This window comes from Cherax quadricarinatus, chromosome 31 (genome assembly GCF_038502225.1).
Source record: "Cherax quadricarinatus isolate ZL_2023a chromosome 31, ASM3850222v1, whole genome shotgun sequence".
NCBI lineage: Eukaryota > Metazoa > Arthropoda > Malacostraca > Decapoda > Parastacidae > Cherax > Cherax quadricarinatus.
The window spans coordinates 17,832,525-17,851,868 of NC_091322.1; positions in this window are offsets into that span (position 1 = coordinate 17,832,525).

The window sequence follows — 19,344 nt, forward strand, 5'->3', positions numbered from 1 at the left end:
CAATTTATGCCTATCAAGATGGCTACGAATTGCTTCGGCAATTATTGATTCCATAAATTTTCCCACTATGGAGGTAAGGCTTATTGGTCTATAGTTCGAAGCCAAGGACCTGTCACCTGCCTTGTAAATAGGTATTACATTTGCCATTTTCCATTTATCAGGCACTATGCCAGTTTGTAGTGATATGTTAAAAAGATTAGCCGATGGTCTGCTAAGTTCTTCTTTACATTCCTTTAACACCCTTGGACACAGTTCATCAGGGCCTGGGGATTTGTTAGGTTTTAGTTTCTGTATTTGTTTGAGGACCATGTCACTAGTTACCGCAATCGTACATAGTTTATCATCATCCTGTTCTACATAATTTATTATTTCTGGAATATCGCTAGTATTTCCCGGGTAAAAACTGAGAGGAAGTATGTATTGAAAATTTCACACATATCCTAATCACTGTCAGTGAGCTGACCAGAGTTACTCTTAAGTGGGCCTATCTTGTCCCTAATCTTGCTTCTGTATACCTGAAAGAACCCTTTTGGGTTAGTCTTTGAATCCCTTGTGACCTTAGCCTCATAATCCCTTTTTGCTTTTCTTATTCCTGTTTTTATTTCTGCCCATCCCCTCTTTTGATACGCCTATATATGCCTCTCTTTTGACCAATGAGATGTTTTAAACTATTGTTCATCCATCTGGGATCATTTTTGATAAATCTAATTTCCCTACTCGGAACAAAAGTTGTCTGGGCAGCTAGAACTATGCTCTGAAAAACGTCATATTGGCAACCAAGATCACCTACCTGACCCATAGCCAGGACATCCCAATTTAGCCCACCCAGGTAATTTCTCAGTCCCATGAAGTCGGCCAAGCGAAAATCTGGGACAGAGATTTGATTGCAGTTATCTGGGTAATTCCATGATATATTGAAACTAAGTGATTTGTGATCACTTTCCCCAAGCTCATCATTAACCTCAAGATTATTAATTAATGAATCTTTGTTGGCAAGAACCAAGTCAAGCAGATTGTTTCCTCTAGTTGGTTCTGTCACAAACTGTTCTAAAAAGCAATCCTGAACCGTATCAAGAAAATCACTAGACTCAAGATTTCCTGTCACATTGTTCCAATCAATTTGTCTAAAGTTAATATCTCCCATTAACACAACATTTTCATATCTAGATGCCTTATGAATTTCGTCCCATAACAACTTACTGCGCTCCCTATCAAGGTTTAGGGGCCTATAAATCACACCCAAAATTAATTTGTCACGACCCTCGAGAAACTGTAGTCAAACAGACCATACCCCCGGCCGGGATTGAACCCGCGGTCATAGAGTCTCAAACCTCCAGCCCGTCGCGTCATTCGTGTCATTACGATTTCTTAAGTCATGTAGTCAAACAGATTTTGTGTCCGATGTTTCTAATCTTATATCTTGTCTAACACAGCAATTTAAATTATCACTGACATACATCGCCACTCCACCACCCTTCCTGTTGACCCTATCAGTGTGGAATAGTTTATAACCCTGTATGTTGCATTCAGAAGGCATTTCTCTATCTTTCAGGTTGAACCAGGTCTCTGTTATAACAATAATATCTATATTACCTGCACTTACCTGGAGGTTACCTGGAGGTTATTCCGGGGATCAACGCCCCCGCGGCCGGGTCCATGACCAGGCCAGTTAGCTCATCTATCTTATTTCTTTGGCTCCTACTATTTGTATTGTAAACCTTAAGGGAGCTTGTCACTCGTTGCGCTCTACGGTCTCTCTTTGTTTGTTCATCAATTGATTTGCCTTTACTAACAACACCAGATATACACTTCTGGGTGTATATCTGGGTGTATATACACTTCTCTGTGTATATACACTGAGATATACACTTCTGGGTGTATATACACTGAGATATAAACTTCTGGGTGTATATACACTGACATATACACTTCTGGGTGTATATCACCTTATTAGCGGTTCTTTAATAAACAAAATATAGAAATAAAACCAAACAGAATTTTTTAAATTTTTTTTTATTAATATTATTTTTGTTATTATTATTATTATTATTATTATTATTATTATTATTATTATTATTATTATTATTAATATTATTATTATTATTATTATTATTATTATTATTATTATTATTATTATTATTATTATTATTATTATATTATTATTATTATTATTATTATTATTATTATTATTATTATTATTATTATTATTATTATTATTATTATTATTATTATTATTATTATTATTATTATTATTATTATTACCACTGTTATTATTATTACTATTATTATTAATTTTATGATATACTGTCAGTGTGCTGCTACCAGTATTGTGTAACAGTAGGTACACTGGCAGTGTGCTGCTACCAGTATTGTGTAACAGTAGGTACACTGGCAGTGTGCTGCTACCAGTACTGTGTAACAGTAGATACACTGGCAGTGTCCTGCTACCAGTACTGTGTAACAGTAGATACACTGGCAGTGTGTTGCTACCAGTACTGTGTAACAGTAGATACACTGGCAGTGTGTTGCTTCCAGTACTGTGTAACAGTAGATACACTGGCAGTGTGTTGCTTCCAGTACTGTGTAACAGTAGATACACTGGCAGTGTGCTGCTACCAGTACTGTGTAACAGTAGGTACACTGGCAGTGTGCTGCTACCAGTACTGTGTAACAGTAGATACACTGGCAGTGTGCTGCTACCAGTACTGTGTAACAGTAGGTACACTGGCAGTGTGCTGCTACCAGTACTGTGTAACAGTAGATACACTGGCAGTGTCCTGCTACCAGTACTGTGTAACAGTAGATACACTGGCAGTGTGTTGCTACCAGTACTGTGTAACAGTAGATACACACTGGCAGTGTGCTGCTACCAGTACTGTGTAACAGTAGATACACACTGGTAGTGTGCTGCTACCAGTACTGTGTAACAGTAGATACACACTGGCAGTGTGCTGCTACCAGTACTGTGTAACAGTAGATACACACTGGCAGTGTCCTGCTACCAGTACTGTGTAACAGTAGATACACACTGGCAGTGTGCTGCTACCAGTACTGTGTAACAGTAGATACACTGGCAGTGTGTTGCTACCAGTACTGTGTAACAGTAGATACACACTGGCAGTGTGTTGCTACCAGTACTGTGTAACAGTAGATACACACTGGCAGTGTGCTGCTACCAGTACTGTGTAACAGTAGATACACACTGGCAGTGTGCTGCTACCAGTACTGTGTAACAGTAGATACACTGGCAGTGTGCTGCTACCAGTACTGTGTAACAGTAGATACACTGGCAGTGTGTTGCTACCAGTACTGTGTAACAGTAGGTACACTGGCAGTGTGTTGCTACCAGTACTGTGTAACAGTAGATACACTGGCAGTGTGCTGCTACCAGTACTGTGTAACAGTAGATACACTGGCAGTGTCCTGCTACCAGTACTGTGTAACAGTAGATACACTGGCAGTGTGCTGCTACCAGTACTGTGTAACAGTAGATACACTGGCAGTGTGTTGCTACCAGTACTGTGTAACAGTAGATACACTGGCAGTGTGTTGCTACCAGTACTGTGTAACAGTAGATACACTGGCAGTGTGTTGCTACCAGTACTGTGTAACAGTAGATACACTGGCAGTGTGTTGCTACCAGTACTGTGTAACAGTAGGTACACTGGCAGTGTGTTGCTACCAGTACTGTGTAACAGTAGGTACACTGGCAGTGTGCTGCTACCAGTACTGTGTAACAGTAGATACACTGGCAGTGTCCTGCTACCAGTACTGTGTAACAGTAGATACACTGGCAGTGTGTTGCTACCAGTACTGTGTAACAGTAGATACACTGGCAGTGTGTTGCTACCAGTACTGTGTAACAGTAGGTACACTGGCAGTGTCCTGCTACCAGTACTGTGTAACAGTAGATACACTGGCAGTGTGTTGCTACCAGTACTGTGTAACAGTAGATACACTGGCAGTGTGTTGCTACCAGTACTGTGTAACAGTAGATACACTGGCAGTGTGCTGCTAACCAAGCACTGTCGTTAAAATTTAAGCCAGTTTAATGACGGAGCTCTGACGAATGGTTGACACGAGTGGGGCTGGGCGGGGCGTTGCGGGGCGAGGCGGTGCGGGGCGGGGCGGAGAGGGGCGGGGCGGGGATGGGAGGGGCGGGGATGGGCGGGGCGGGGATGGGCGGAGCGGGAATGGGCTGGGCGAGGGTGGGTGGACCGGGGCTGGTCCTGGTGGGGCGGGGTGGGGCGCGGATTGGCGGGACAGGGTGGCCCGGCAGGTGAGTAAGAGGATGTGACTTACTCATGGAGTAAGGTGAGTCTGACTTACCTATAACAATTATTAGTGTTGTTATTATTATTAATAATAATGGGGGTAAGGCAGCCGGGATTGATGGGATAAAGATAGAAATGTTAAAAGCAGGTGGGGATATAGTTTTGGAGTGGTTGGTGCAATTATTTAATAAATGTATGGAAGAGGGTAAGGTACCTAGGGATTGGCAGAGAGCATGCATAGTTCCTTTGTATAAAGGCAAAGGGGATAAAAGAGAGTGCAAAAATTATAGGGGGATAAGTCTGTTGAGTATACCTGGTAAAGTGTATGGTAGAGTTATTATTGAAAGAATTAAGAGTAAGACTGAGAATAGGATAGCAGATGAACAAGGAGGCTTTAGGAAAGGTAGGGGGTGTGTGGACCAGGTGTTTACAGTGAAACATATAGGTAAACAGTATTTAGATAAGGCTAAAGAGGTTTTTGTGGCATTTATGGATTTGGAAAAGGCGTATGACAGGGTGGATAGGGGGGCAATGTGCAGATGTTGCAGGTGTATGGTGTAGGAGGTAGGTTACTGAAAGCAGTGAAGAGTTTTTACGAGGATAGTGAGGCTCAAGTTAGAGTATGTAGGAAAGAGGGAGATTAATTCCCAGTAAAAGTAGGCCTTAGACAAGGATGTGTGATGTCACCGTGGTTGTTCAATATATTTATAGATGGGATTGTAAGAGAAGTGAATGCGAGGGTCTTGGCAAGAGGCGTGGAGTTAAAAGATAAAGAATCACACATAAAGTGGGAGTTTTCACAGTTGCTCTTTGCTCATGACACTGTGCTCTTGGGAGATTCTGAAGAGAAGTTGCAGAGGTTGGTGGATGAATTTGGTAGGGTGTGCAAAAGAAGAAAATTAAAAGTGAATACAGGAAAGAGTAAGGTTATGAGGATAACAAAATGATTAGGTGATGAAAGATTGGATATCAGATTGGAGGGAGAGAGTATAGAGGAGGTGAATGTATTCAGATATTTGGGAGTGGACGTGTCAGCGGATGGGTCTATGAAAGATGAGGTGAATCATAGAATTGATGAGGGGAAAAGGGTGAGCGGTGCACTTAGGAGTCTGTGGAGACAAAGAACTTTGTCCTTGCAGGCAAAGAGGGAAATGTATGAGAGTATAGTTTTACCAACACTCTTATATGGGTGTGAAGCATGGGTGATGAATGTTGCAGCGAGGAGAAGGCTGGAGGCAGTGGAGATGTCATGTCTGAGGGTAATGTGTGGTGTGAATATAATGCAGAGAATTCGTAGTTTGGAAGTTAGGAGGAGGTGCGGGATTACCAAAACTGTTGTCCAGAGGGCTGAGGAAGGGTTGTTGAGGTGGTTCGGACATGTAGAGAGAATGGAGCGAAACAGAGTGATTTCAAGAGTGTATCAGTCTGTAGTGGAAGAAAGGTGGGGTAGGGGTCGGCCTAGGAAAGGTTGGAGGGAGGGGGTAAAGGAGGTTTTGTGTGCGAGGGGCTTGGATTTCCAGCAGGCATGCGTGAGCGTGTTTGATAGGAGTGAATGGAGACAAATGGTTTTTAATACTTGACGTGCTGTTGGAGTGTGAGCAAAGTAACATTTATGAAGGGGTTCAGGGAAACCGGCAGGCCGGACTTGAGCCCTGGAGATGGGAAGTACAGTGCCTGCACTCTGAAGGAGGGGTGTTAATGTTGCAGTTTAAAAACTGTAGTGTAAAGCACCCTTCTGGCAATACAGTGATGGAGTGAATGATGGTGAAAGTTTTTCTTTTTTGGGCCACCCTGCCTTGGTGGGAATCGGCCAGTGTGATAATAATAATTAAAAAAATTATTATTATTATTATTATTATTATTATTATTATTATTATTATTATTATTATTATTATTATTATTATTATTATAATCATCATCATTATCATTATTATTATTATTATTAACAATAATCCAGAATTATATCATTGTTCAGCGTGTGTTTGTTCCGTGTGGAACTACCAGACACTCGTACTGCAAACTGTATATACAACAACTACAACAAAACACTGAAGAACAAACAAAAAAACAGTCGACAATGTGAGTGACACACAGAAATAAGCCTCACAAGGGCGACTGAAACGAGTCACGACGTTACGGTCCCACCTGGACCTTGAAGTAACACTGATGTGACTGTGTGATGAATGGTTTTGAAAACCGACAAGTTGAAGAATTGAGGCTCTTACCCAACACATGGGAATCTTTACTGAGGAAACTTCTCGCCACACAGCGGCTTCATCAGTCCAACACAGCAGAAAGGTACATGTAGAGGACTGATTACCTCAAACTCCTACTCTACTTATACCTTCTTGCTTTGTATAAGACTGATGAAGTCTCTGTGTGGCGTAACGTTTCTTCAGTAAAGATTCCCATATGTTGCATAGTCTGGCAGACACTGTTGTTCTGTTGCATAGTCTGGCAGACACTGTTGTTCTGTTGCACAGTCTGGCAGACACTGTTGTTCTGTTGCACAGTCTGGCAGACACTGTTGTTCTGTTGCACAGTCTGGCAGACACTGTTGTTCTGTTGCACAGTCTGGCAGACACTGTTGTTCTGTTGCACAGTCTGACAAACACTGTTATGTTGTTGCATAGTCTGGCAGACACTGTTGTTCTGTTGCACAGTCTGGCAGACACTGTTGTTCTGTTGCACAGTCTGGCAGACACTGTTGTTCTGTTGCACAGTCTGGCAGACACTGTTGTTCTGTTGCACAGTCTGGCAGACACTGTTGTTCTGTTGCACAGTCTGGCAGACACTGTTGTTCTGTTGCACAGTCTGGCAGACACTGTTGTTCTGTTGCACAGTCTGGCAGACACTGTTGTTCTGTTGCACAGTCTGGCAAACACTGTTGTGTTGTTGCATAGTCTGGCAGACACTGTTGTTCTGTTGCACAGTCTGGTAGACACTGTTGTTCTGTTGCACAGTCTGGCAAACACTGTTGTGTTGTTGCATAGTCTGGCAGACACTGTTGTTCTGTTGCACAGTCTGGCAAACACTGCTGTTCTGTTGCACAGTCTGGTAGACACTGTTCTGTTGCACAGTCTGGCAGACATTGTTGAAATGTTGCCCAGCTTAACAGACACTGTTGTTTTGTTGCACAGTCTGGCAGACACTGGTGTTCTGTTGCAGAGTCTGGTAGACACTGTTGCTCTGTTGCACAGTATGGCAGACACTGTTGTTCTGTTGCACAGTATGGCAGACACTGTTGTTCTGTTGCAGAGTCTGGCAGACACTGTTGTTCTGTTGCACATCTTAGCAGACACTGTTGACCTGTTGCACAGCCTAGCAGACACTGTTGACCTGTTGCACAGTCTGGCAGACACTGTTGTTCTGTTGCACAGTCTGGTAGACAATTTTGTTCTGTTGCACAATCTGGCAGACACTGTTGTTCTGTTGCACAGTCTGGCAGGCACTGCTCCTGTGTTGCACAGTATGGCAGACACTGTTGATCTGTTGAACAGTCTAGCAGAGACTGTTGATCTGTTGCGCAGTCTAGCAGACACTGCTGATCTGTTGCACAGTCTGGCAGACACTGTTGATATGTTGCACAGTCTAACAGGAACTGTTATCTGTTGCACAATCTGGTAGACCCTGATGATCTGCAGCACAGTCTGGCAGACACTGTTGATCTGATGAACAGTCTAAAAGACACTGTTGATCTGTTGCACAATCTGGTAGACACTGTTGATCAGTTGCATAATCTAGTAGACACTGTTGATCTGCAGCACAGTCTGACCGACACTGTTGATCTGTTGCACAGTCTAACAGACACTGTTGATCTGTTGCACAATCTGGTAGACACTGTTGATCTGCAGCACAGTCTGGAAGACACTGTTGATCTGTTGCACAATCTAGCAGACACTGTTGATCTGTTGCACAGACTAGCAGACACTGTTGACATGTTGCACAGTCTAGCAGACAACGTTGATTTGTTGCACAGTCTGGCAGACACTGTTGATCTGCAGCACAATCTAGCAGACACTGTTGATATGCAGCACAATCTAACAGACACTGTTGATCTGTTGCACAGACTAGCAGACACTGTTGATATGTTGGATAGTCTGGCAGACACTGTTGATCTGTTGCACAGTCTAGCAAACAATATTGATCTGTTGCACAGACTAGCAGACACTGTTGATCTGTTGCACAGTTCGGCAGACACTGTTGATCTGTTGCACAGTCTAACAGACACTGTTGATCTGTTGCACAGTTTGGCAGACACTGTTGATCTGTTGCACAGTCTGGTAGACACTGGTGATCTGTTGCACAGTCTGACAGATACTGTTGATCTGTTGCACAGTCTAACAGACACTGTTGATCTGTTGCACAATCTGGCACACACTGTTGATATGCAGCACAATCTAACAGACACTGTTGATCTGTTGCACAGACTAGCAGACACTGTTGATATGTTGCATAGTCTGGCAGACACTGTTGATCTGTTGCACAGTCTAGCAGACACTGTTGATCTGTTGCACAGTTTGGCAGACACTGTTGATCTGTTGCACAGTCTAACAGACACTGTTGATCTGTTGCACAGTTTGGCAGACACTGTTGATCTGTTGCACAGTCTGGTAGACACTGGTGATCTGTTGAACAGTCTGACAGATACTGTTGATCTGTTGCACAGTCTAACAGACACTGTTGATCTGTTGCACAGTCTGGCAGACACTGTTGATCTGCAGCAAAGTCTGCCAGACACTGTTGATCTGCAGCACAATCTAGCAGACACTGTTGATCTGTTGCACAGACTATCAGACACTGTTGATCTGTTGCACTGTCTGGCAGACTCTGTTGATCTGTTTCACAGACTATCAGACACTGTTGATCTGTTGCACAGTCTAGCAGACACTGTTGATCTGTTGCACAGCCTAACAGACGCTGTTGATCTGTTGCACAGTCTGGCAGACACTGTTGATTTGTTGCACAGTCTGTCAGACACTGGAGATCTAATGCACAGTCTGGCAGACACTGATAATCTGATGCACAGTCTGGTGCACAGTGATGATTTGTTGCACAGTCTAGCAGACACTCGTGATTTGTTGCACAGTCTAGCAGACACTCGTGATTTGTTGCACAGTCTGGCAGACAGTGTTGATCTGTTGCACAGTCTAAAAAGACACTGTTGATCTGTTGCACAGTTTGGCAGACGCTGGTGATCTCTTGCATAGTCTGGCAGAAACTGGTGATCTGCAGCACAATCTAGCAGACACTGGTGATCTGTTGCACAGACTACTAGACACTGTTGATCTGTTGCACAGCCTGGCAGACACTGCTGATCTGCAGCACAATCTAGCAGACACTGGTGATCTGTTGCACAGTCTAGCAGACACTCGTGATTTGTTGCACAGTTTGGCAGACACTGTTGATCTGTTGCACGGTCTAGAAGACACTGTTGATCTGTTGCACAGTCTGGCAGACACTGGTGATCTGTTGCACAGTCTGGCAGATACTGTTGATCTGTTGCTCAGTCTGGCAGACACTGTTGATCTGTTGCACAGTCTGGCCGACACTGTTGATCTGTTGCACAGTCTAACAGACACTGTTGATCTGTTGCCCAGTCTTGCAGACACTGTTGATCTGCAGCACAATCTAGCAGACACTGGTGATCTGTTGCACAGACTACCAGACACTGCTGAAATGTTGTACAGTCTGGCAGACACTGTTGATCTGTTGCACAGTCTGGCAGACACTGCTGATCTGTTGTACAATGTAGCAGACACTGTTGATCTGTTGCGCAGACTAGCAGACACTGTTGATCTGTTGCACAATCTAGCAGACACTTTTGATCTCTTGGAGAGTCTAGCAGACACTGGTGATCTGTTGCACAGTCTAGCAGACACTCGTGATTTGTTGCACAGTCTGGCAGACACTGTTGATCTGTTGCACAGTCTAGAAGACACTGTTGACCTGTTGCACGGTCTCTCAGACACTGGTGATCTGTTGCACAGTCTGGCAGACACAGTTGATCTGCAGCACAATCTAGCAGACACTGGTGATCTGTTGCACAGACTACCAGACACTGCTGAAATGTTGTACAGTCTGGCAGACACTGTTGATCTGTTGCACAGTCTGGTAGACACTGCTGATCTGTTGTACAATGTAGCAGACACTGTTGATCTGTTGCACAGTCTAGAAGACACTGTTGACCTGTTGCACGGTCTCTCAGACACTGGTGATCTGTTGCACAGTCTGGCAGACACTGGTGATCTGTTGCACAGTCTGGCAGACACTGGTGATCTGTTCCACAGTTTGGCAGACACTGGTGATCTGTTGCACAGTCTGGCAGACACTAATGATCTGTTGCACAGTCTTGCACACACTGGTGATCTGTTGCACAGTCTGGCAGACACTGGTGATCTGTTGCACAGTCTGGCAGACAATGGTGATCTGTTGCACAGTTTGGCAGACACTGGTGATCAGTTGCACACTCTGACAGACACTGGTGATCTGTTGCACAATCTAGCAGACACTGTTGATCTGTTGCACAGTCTAGCAGACACTGTTTATCTGTTGCACAGTCATGCAGGCGCTGTTGATCTGTTGCGCAGTCTTGCAAGCACTGTTGATTTGTTGCACAGTCTGGTAGACACTGGTGATCTGTTGCAAAGTGTGGAAGACACTGTTGACCTGTTGCACGGTCTCTCAGACACTGGTGATCTGTTGCACAGTCTGGCAGACACTGGTGATCTGTTCCACAGTTTGGCAGACACTGGTGATCTGTTGCACAGTCTGGCAGACACTAATGATCTGTTGCACAGTCTGGTAGACACTGGTGATCTGTTGCACAGTGTGGCAGACACTGTTGACCTGTTTCACAGTCTGGCAGATGCTGATGATCTGTTGCACAATCTGGCAGACACTGATGATCTGTTGCACAGTATGGAAGACACTATTGATCTGTTGCACAGTCTGGCAGACACTGATGATCTGTTGCACAGTCTGGCAGACACTGTTGTTCTGTTGCACAGTTTGGCAGACATTGATGATCTGTTGCACAGTCTGGCAGACACTGTTGTTCTGTTGCACAGTCTGACAGACACTGGTGATCTGTTGCACAGTCTGGCAGACACTGGTGATCTTTTGCACAGTCTGGTAGACACTGTTGATCTGTTGCACAGTCTAGCAGACACTGGTGATCTGTTGCACAGTCTAGCAGACACTGTTGATCTGTTGCATAGTCTAGAAGACACTGGTGATCTGTTGCACAGTCTAGCCGACACTGGTGATCTGTTGCACAGTATGGCAGACACTGTTGATATCTTTCACAGTCTAGCTGACGCTGTTGATCTGTTGCACAGACTACCAGACACAGTTGATCTGTTGCAAAGTCTGGCAGACACTGGTGATCTGTTGCACAGTCTGGCAGACTGGTGATCTTTTGCAGTCTTGCAGACACTGTTGATCTGCAGCACAATCTAGCAGACACTGTTGATCTGTTGCACAGACTACTAGACACTGTTGATCTGTTGCACAGTCTGGCAGACACTGTTGATCTGTTGCACAGCCTGGCAGACACTGCTGATCTGCAGCACAATCTAGCAGACACTGTTGATCTGTTGTATAGAATAGCAGACACTGTTGTTCTGTTCCACAGTCTAGCACACACTGTTGATCTGTTGGAGAGTCCAGCAGACACTGGTGATCTGTTGCACAGTCTAGCAGACACTGGTGATCTGCTGCACAGTCTGGCAGGCACTGGTGATCTGTTGCACAGTCTAACAGACACTGTTGATCTGTTGCAAAGTCTGGCAGACACTGTTGATCTGTTGCACAGTCTGGCAGACACTGTTGATCTGTTGCACAGTCTAACAGACACTGCTGATCTCTTCCACAGTCTGGCAGACACTGTTGATCTTCAGCACAGTCTGGCAGACACTGTTGATCTGCAGCACAATCTGGCAGACACTGTTGATCTATTGCTCAGACTACCAGACACTGTTGATCTGTTGCACAGTCTGGCAGACACTGTTGATCTGTTGCACAGTCTGGCAGACACTACTGATCTGCAGCACAATCTAGCAGACACTGTTGATCTGTTGTACAGACTAGCAGACACTGTTGACCTGTTGCACAGTCTAGCAGACACTGATGATCTGTTGGACAGTCTAGCAGACACTGGTGATGTGTTGCACAGTCTAGCAGACACTTGTGATCTGCTGCACAGTCTGGCAGACACTGGTGATCTGTTGCACAGTTTGGCAGACACTAGTGATCTGTTGCACAGTCTGGCAGACACTGGTGAACTGTTGCACAGTCTGGCAGACACTGGTGATCTGTTGCACAGTTTGGCAGACACTAGTGATCTGTTGCACAGTCTGGCAGACACTGGTGAACTGTTGCACAGTCTGGCAGATACTAGTGATCTGTTCCACAGTCTGGCAGACACTGGTGATCTGTTGCACATTTTGGCAGACACTAGTGATGTGTTGCACAGTCTGGCAGACACTGGTGAACTGTTGCACAGTCTGGCAGACACTGGTGATCTGTTGCAGAGTTTGGCAGACAATGGTGATCTGTTGCACAGTCTAGCAGACACTGTTGATCTGTTGCACAGTTTGACAGACACTGTTGATCTGTTGCACAGTCTGACAGACACTGGTGATCTGTTGCAGAGTTTGGCAGACAATGGTGATCTGTTGCACAGTCTGGCAGACACTGTTGATCTCTTTCACAGTCTAGCAGACGCTGTTGATCTGTTGCATGGTGTAGCGAACACTGTTGATCTGTTGCACAGTCTAGCAGATACTGTTGATCTGTTGCACGGTCTAGAAGACACTGGTGATCTGTTGCACAGTCTAGCAGACACTGGTGATCTGTTGCACAGTCTGGCAGACACTGTTGATCTCTTTCACAGTCTGGCAGACGCTGTTGATCTGTTGCACAGACTACCAGACACTGTTGATCTGTTGCACAGTCTGGCCGACACTGTTGATCTGTTGCACAGTCTGGCAGACATTGCTGATCTGTTGCACAATCTAGCAGACACTGTTGATCTGTTGTACAGTCTGGTAGACACTGATGATCTGTTGCACAGTCTGGCAGATACTGTTGATCTGTTGCACAGTCTGGCAGACACTGTTGATCTGTTGCACAGTCTAGAAGACACTTTTGATCTGTTGCACAGTCTGGCAGACACTGATGATCTGTTGAACAATTTGGCAGACACTGGTGATCTGTTGCACAGTCTGGCAGACACTGGTGATCTGTTGCACAGTCTGGCAGACACTGGTGATCTGTTGCACAGTTTGGCAGACACTGGTGATCTTTTGCACAGTCTGGAAGACAATGGTGATCTGTTGCACATTCTGGCAGACACTAGTGATCTGTTGAACAGTCTTGCAGACACTGGTGATCTCTTGCACAGTCTGGCAGACACTGGTGAACTGTTGCACAGTCTGGCAGACACTGGAGATCTGTTGTACAGTCTTGCAGACACTGGTGATCTGTTGCACAGTCTGGCAGACACTGGTGATCTGTTGCACAGTCTGGCAGACACTGGTGACCTGTTGCACAGTCTGGCAGACACTGGTGATCTGTTGCACAGTCTGGCAGACACTGGTGATCTATTGCACAGTCTTGCAGACACTGGTGATCTGTTGCACAGTCTGGCAAACACTGGTGATCTGTTGCACAGTCTGGCAGACACTGGTGATCTGTTGCACAGTCTGGCAGACACTGGCGATCTGTTGCAAAGTCTGGCGGACACTGGTGATCTGTTACACAGTCTGGCAGTCACTGGTGATCTGTTGCACAGTCTGGCAGACACTGGTGATCCGTTGCACAGTCTGGCAGACACTGGTGATCTGTTGCACAGTCTGGCAGACACTGGTGATCTGTTGCACAGCCTGGCAGACACTCGTGATCCATTGCACAGTCTGGCAGACACTGGTGATCTGTTGCACAGTCTGGCAGACACTGGTGATCTCTCGCACAGTCTGGCAGACACTGGTGATCTGTTGCACAGTCTGGCAGACACTGGTGATCTGTTGCACAGTCTTGGAGACACTGCTGATCTTTTGCACAGTCTGGCGGACACTGGTGATCTGTTGCACAGTCTGGCAGACACTGGTGATCTGTTGCACAGTCTGGCAGACACTGGTGATCTGTTGCACAGTCTGGCAGACACTGGTGATCTGTTGCACAGTCTGGCAGACACACAACTTAATGCGGTTTCTTCCTGTAGTTTATCACCATCGACACGATGCTCAGTCTGTGAGGATCCGTAAGAGTCTCAGTCTGTGAGGATCCGTATGAGTCTCAGTCTGTGAGGATCCGTATGAGGCTCAGTCTGTGAGGATCCGTTCGATGCTCAGTCTGTGAGGATCTGTATGAAGCTCAGTTTGTGAGGATCCGTACGAGGCTCAGTCTGTGAGGATCTGTATGAAGCTCAGTTTGTGAGGATCCGTACGAGGCTTATTCTGTGAGGAACCGTACGAGGCTCAGTCTGTGAGGATCCGTACGAGGCTCAATCTGTGAGGATCTGTACGAGGCTCAGTCTGTGAGAATCCGTACGAGGCTCAGTCTGTGAGGCTCTGTATGAAGCTCAGTCTGTGAGGATCCGTACGAGGCTTATTCTGTGAGGAACCGTACGAGGTTCAGTCTGTGAGGATCCGTACGAGGATCAATCTGTGAGGATCTGTACGAGGCTTAGTCTGTGAGGATCAGTATGAGGCTCAGTCTGTGAGGATCCGTATGAGGCTCAGTCTGTGAGGATCCGTAAGAGTCTTAGCCTGTGAGGATCCGTGTGAGGCTCAGTCTGTGAAGATCTGTACGAGGCTTAGTCTGTGAGGATCCGTATGAGGCTCAGTCTGTGATGATCTGTATGAGGCTCAGTCTGTTAGAATCCGTATGAGGCTCAGTCTGTGAGGATCCGTACGAGGCTCAGTCTGTGAGGATCTGTACGAGGCTTAGTCTGTGAGGATCCGTACGAGGCTCAATCTGTGAAGATCTGTACGAGGCTTAGTCTGTGAGGATCCGTATGAGGCTCAGTCTGTGAGGATCCGTACGAGGTTTAGTCTGTGAGGATCAGTATGAGGCTCAGTCTGTGAGGATCCGTATGAGGCTCAGTCTGTGAGGATCCGTATGAGGCTCAGTCTGTGAGGATCCGTATGAGGCTCAGTCTGTGAGGAACAGTATGAGGCTCAGTCTGTGAGAATCCGTACGAGGGTCAGTCTGTGAGAATCTGTACGAGGCTTAGTCTGTGAGGATCCGTACGAGGCTCGATCTGTGAGGATCCCTACGAGGCTTAGTCTGTGAGGATCCCTACGAGGCTTAGTCTGTGAGGATCCGTACGAGGCTCAGTCTGCGAGAATCCGTACGAGGCTCAGTCTGTGAGGATCCCTACGAGGCTCAGTGTAAGGATCCGTACGAGGCTCAGTTTGTGAGGATCCGTACGAGGCTCAGTCTGCGAGAATCCGTACGAGGCTCAGTCTGTGAGGATCCCTACGAGGCTCAGTGTAAGGATCCCTACGAGGCTCAGTCTGTGAGGATCCGTACGAGGCTCAGTCCCTCTGTAAGGATCCGCAGTGATTCGTAGAAGCATGAGTCTGGTATAGAAGATATCCGCTTAACAGCAAGATATCTGGTTCTTTTAAACTTAATAGACTAATAAACTTCGTTTAAATTAATTTTTATTTTGCCTTGATAGAGATCCAGTATTATTACACCAGCAGCGACCAGCGGGAACCCCAGATGGGAACAATAATACCAGTCTATCTCCACGACTCTGTAGTGAAGTCCTTTAAGCAAGCTATTAGGCAAACCCACAAATAATAGCCAAAAAAATCATAAGAACATAAGGCGTAAGAAAGAAGGAACACTGCAACAGGCCTACTGGCCTATGCGAGGCAGCTCCAATTTTCCCACCTGCTTAAGCCAATGCCTTACCCTAGTGAGGTTAGACATGTCACTTAAGGAAGAAGCACTGCATTCGACCTAGTAGCACAAGCTAGTCAGGTCCAACTCACACCCACCCACACCCACTCACTGCTGCCACACACACCAACACCCAGGCCGCCCGCTCTGTAGGCCTAGCCTGAGCTGCCATAGTCACTAATGATTTACAGTCCCTGCAGCGCCTCCTTCAGAGTGTAGAAGACTCTGGAGGTCGTGGTCTCAATATGACACTCAATATTAATTCGTGACAGCAAGAACCTATTTTTAAAGCTACACAGCGTCTTAGCTTCTATGACGGTACTCGGGAGTTTGTTCGACTCATCCACAACTCTATTACCAAACCAGTACTTTCCTATATCCTTCCTGAATCTGATTTTTTCCAATTTAAAGCCATTGCTGCGAGTCCTATGTTAGATATTTTTAGCACGCTATTTACATCCTCTTTATTAATTCAAGGATACACAAGATAATGAGCAAGATCCTCCTGCCTCTCAAGATACTTCCTAATTGCATAGAAATTGAGGAAATGAAAAGTTGCAAGATTTAACACTGGTTGATGTGTTCCATAAATGTCAGTGAAGAATCGCGGTAAACGCCCAGATCTTACGGTTGATCCCACAGGCCACAAACTGACGGTGCTGCGGAAGGCCTCGGTCGGAGGACCAAAAACTTCACTGGAGGGTCATCATATGTCTAAGACCCACGTCAGGGAATAGTTGTCCTGTTTCCTGACAAACCTCACCTTCAATCAAAATCGGCAAAATCTTCAAAATGTCGGCCTCTTCCTCAGGTTTCCCAGACAAATCAACATTTCTGTCTCACCCTCGCTCAGTTTCGATTCTCTATTCATCGTCCAAGTTCGAGCATCAAGAAGAGGAGAACTAGAAGAGAGTTTTGTATCTTCCACGTTCAGAATCTGGATGTAGACCTCTGTATCGTCAGCTTAGAAGCGACAGTCATCCACAGGGGCCTCCAACAGTGAGGCTTGATAATAAATAATAATAAACAATGCTGACCCAAGAACAGAGCCTTGAGGAACACCACAGGGCGAAGGAGACTCCCTAAAAACAGAATTGTTGCCTACTGCTTCATATTACTGAAAGGGCATGATTTCATAAGTGACACAGCAGTATCACTAACCTAACAAGGGAAAAGATCACTTATCATTGACCAAGGATCAATGGTACCATGCACAGCAGAGATATCCAACCAAATTAATAGCGACACATTTCCCAAACAAATGTTTAGCATCAGATTAAACCGAAAAAAAATCTCAGTTCAATCAGTCGTCCACAGACTGGATATTCTTGATCAATTGTCTCCAGAAAAAAGGAGACAATTGATCAAGAATAGCACGTTTAATCAATTTAGAAAAGAGCTTAAGGTCTGAAACAGGGCGATGGTTTGGTGTGTTATATATATCAATGGGAAGGCTTCTTGTAGAGCGGACGAACTGGTGTCCTCTTCATTGACTGTGGAAAACATCCGCGTTGAAAACAATGATTGATGTAGCCCAGGACCTCCTCCTCCTCCTCACTCACTAAAACAAACTGAAAAAAACGTAACCTACGGTACACAACCAGATGGAACAACCACACACAGCTTTGCACCCGCTTGACGTGAATCCCAACCATTTTTTTTCTACTTTCTGATCAAAATAATCATATTAGGCCGAGGTCAACTGAAAATCAGAATTAGAAGGAAGCAGACCAGGTTTAAATATGCGATCAAGCAGGCCGTTCTGATGGGAGAGCAGGAGTCCCTGATTACCGCCAAGATAAAAAATTTCCTCTGTAATATTCCACAGTACGAGCCGATAGCTAGTTCACGATTGCTCTTCGGTCTTTTACATAATCAGACCATGATCCAGGAGTACGCAATCTACATTAACGACGCTCAGCACTCCTACGAGACCTACGTAGCTGGGCAACAAGAGGAATCATAGCAAGAGGCAAAAATCACGAATCAAGATCCATTAGGTGATGACAGCCTCAAACACCCCGTCATGAATCTTTGCTAACCGGTCGACAGAGTGCAGATGCAGCCACCCAGCACACGGCATCTCTCGACCATCACACCAACCTACTCCAGCACAAGATTTCTTGTAACCACGAAGAAATAAGTGCTTACAGGAAAGCAGCACCGTAATAGCGAGGCAAAATAGCGGTACTATGCTTAGGCAGAGTAACATCAATAGGCGTTACCTCGACAGTAGAGAGAACCAGGTCTAACAGATGGGATCCTCCCAGTATGGGCAAGTGGTAACATTATTCTCAAGATTATTCGGATCCACGAGAAGAAGACTGACGGTAATTAAGGTTACGACACAACATGATCACTTCTTTGTAAAGGATTCACTGAGAGACTTTATCAAGGAACAAGTGGACAGGAACATTCACTTGTAAGGTGGGTGAGTCAGTCTTATATAGGTGAGTTGTTGAACCTTGTATAAGTGAGTATGACCTGCTTCATGGATGTCTCTCACTCACCTACCTTACAAGTGAATGTTCCTATCCGTTTGTTCCTTGATGAAGGTGCAATAAGGGCTCACCTACAAGATTTAATAATGACTCACCTACAAGGTGCAATAAGGACTCACCTACAAGATTTAATAATGACTCACCTACAAGGTGCAATAAGGACTCACCTACAAGGTTTAATAAGGACTCACTTACAAGGTGTAATAAGGACAAACCTACGAGGTGTAATAAGGACTCACCTACAAGGTTTAATAAGGACTCACCTACAAGGTGTAATAAAGATTCGCCTATAAGGTGCAATAAGGACTCACCTTCAAGGTGAAATAAGGACTCATATACAAGGTTTAATAAGGACTCACCTACAAGGCGCAATAAGGACTCATATACAAGGTTTAATAAGGACTCACCTACAAGGTGCAATAAGGACTCACCTACAAGTTGTAATAAGGACTCACCTACAAGGCTTAATGAGGACTCACCTACAAGGTGCAATAAGGACTCACCTACAAGGTGCAATAAGGACTCACCTATAAGTTTGGTCCACTGGGCAGGTGGTCTCCACTCCGGGTAGTGCTTGGGGAAGTCCCTTGGACTCCAGTGCGTCTCCATTATCACCCTGTATACTGTCAGTTCCTGCTGGGGACAGCTGCTGC